Source organism: Jaculus jaculus, chromosome 4 (genome assembly GCF_020740685.1).
Source record: "Jaculus jaculus isolate mJacJac1 chromosome 4, mJacJac1.mat.Y.cur, whole genome shotgun sequence".
NCBI classification, from domain to species: domain Eukaryota; kingdom Metazoa; phylum Chordata; class Mammalia; order Rodentia; family Dipodidae; genus Jaculus; species Jaculus jaculus.
Genome location: NC_059105.1, coordinates 117,077,086 through 117,079,284, shown reverse-complemented (window position 1 = coordinate 117,079,284; position 2,199 = coordinate 117,077,086). Strand labels below are relative to the sequence as shown.

The window sequence follows — 2,199 nt, the reverse complement described above, 5'->3', positions numbered from 1 at the left end:
AGTTCGAGGCTACCCTGAGACTACATAGTGAATTCCAGGTCAGCCTGGGCTACAGTGAGACCCTACCTCAACCCCTCCCCCCCAAAAAAGAAACAAAAAACAAACAAACAAAAACCCTGGTAAAGACTGTGGGGACTTTTTTTTTCTTTTCAAAAAAATTTTTTATTAACTTCCATGATTATAAAAAAAAATATTGACTATGGGGACTTTTGAATTTGGACTGAGTGTATGTTGCATTGTGAGGTGATCATGAGTCTATGGGTGCCTTGGCAGAATGTGGGTTTGACTGTAAATGACCCCCATAGTCTCAGGTTAAGCCTTTGATTAAGATTAAACTTTCTCCTTATGTCTCCAGCAGGCAGAGCCCTACTGGAGGAAGTATCAGAATCAGCTTGTGTTTGTGGGAGACCTATGTATAGAGTGTCAGTTTGAGCTCTGCCTTTCACCTCTGCCATGGATGTATGATGTGAGCCAGCTTCTGCCATGATGAAGTTCTCCTGGAATCGGTAAGCCTGGAATAAACCCTTTCCTCCCATAAGTTCTTCTGGTTGGTGTTTCTCCTAGCAATGAGAAGGTAATTGCAACACCAATGCATTCTGCAATATGTATACTACAGGATTTGGATTACATACTTCATGTCCACACCCAACTTTTTTTTTTTTAAATGAATGTGTGAGAGAGAATTGGCATGTCAGGGCCCCCAGTCACTGCAATCGAACTCCAGATGTGTGCACCACCTTGTGTGCATGCACAACCTTGTGCATGCCTTACCTTGGACATCTGGCTTACATGGGACCTGGGGAGTTGAACATGCATCTTTAGGCTTCTCAGGAAAGCACCTTAACCACTAAGCAATCTCTTCAGACTTACATCCAACTTTTATATATTTATTTATGAGAGAGGCAGATACAGAGAGAATAAGTGTGCCAGGGCCAGTAGCCACTGAAAATGAAGTCCAGATAGATGCATGTGCCATCTTGTGCATCTGACACTGGGGAATTGAACCAGGGTCCTTAGACCTCTCAGGCAAGTGCTTGAACCACTAAGCAATCTCTACAGCCCATACCAAACTTTTTACATGGGTCCTGTGGAATTTGAACTCAGATGGTCTCAGTCCCTCTCAGGCCCTCATGCTTAAGAATCAGATGCTCGATTGTGGGAAGCAGCCATGGAGTGAGGCGGGCGCGCACCTGCGGGCGCAGCGGGCCGGGCCTCGTCGGGCACCATGATACATTTCATCTTGCTCTTCAGTAGACAAGGAAAATTGCGGCTGCAGAAGTGGTATGCCACTCTCCCTGACAAAGAGAGGAAAAAGCTCACCCGGGAAATCATTCAGATCATTCTGGCTCGTGGTCACAGGACAAACAGTTTTGTTGACTGGAAGGAGCTAAAACTTGTTTATAAAAGGTATGCTAGTTTATATTTTTGCTGTGCAATAGAAAATCAAGACAATGAGCTCTTGACCCTAGAGATTGTACACCGGTACGTGGAGTTGCTGGACAAATCTTTAATTTTGAAAAGGCATACTTTATCCTGGACGAGTTTATCATAGGTGGAGAAATTCAGGAAACATCCAAGAAATCTGCTGTCAAAGCCATTGAGGACTCTGACATGCTGCAGGAGACAATGGAAGAGTACATGAGCAAGCCTACATTTTAACAGTTCATCTACTTGAAAACTCCAAGGGCTACGTGTTGTGAACCTCCGAATCAGCAATGCCTTACATCCAATCTCCACAGAGCCTCTGGCACCATGCCAAAAACAACATAAAGGGATTCGTTATGAACTAGAAAGAATGCAAGTTGTTTAGGACAAGATATTTATAATTTCTACATGCCTGTATTACACTGCATCTGGGTACTTTTTGTGGGTTCAGTTGCTTGGAATAATGGCTGCATAACTAAACAGACTGATCAGTTGTTTGCAGTATTTTAATTCCTTAGACCTTTAAGCTAATTAAAAAAATTAGTTGCAATTTTTTTTTTTTGTTGTTGCCATTTGATATACTTACAGGCTGGAAACTGCTTTGTGATAACCAACAATTTTGAATGTGAAGTATATCTTATATCACTAATGCCTTTCCTAAATGTTCAGTTTTTAAAGATGTAAATGAATTCAAATTTATGTAACAAGTTCAGAGTTCATACATGATGCTAGGTATTTTAATATCCTTAATAGTACTGTAATTTCAGACTAGAT

The 2,199-nt window shown here is 41.6% G+C and overlaps 1 pseudogene; it reads left to right on the top strand.

Moving 5' to 3' along the window:
* The first annotated feature begins 1,176 nt into the window (after positions 1–1,176).
* LOC123460292 lies at positions 1,177–1,781 on the top strand (annotated as a pseudogene).
* The last annotated feature ends 418 nt before the right edge of the window (positions 1,782–2,199 follow it).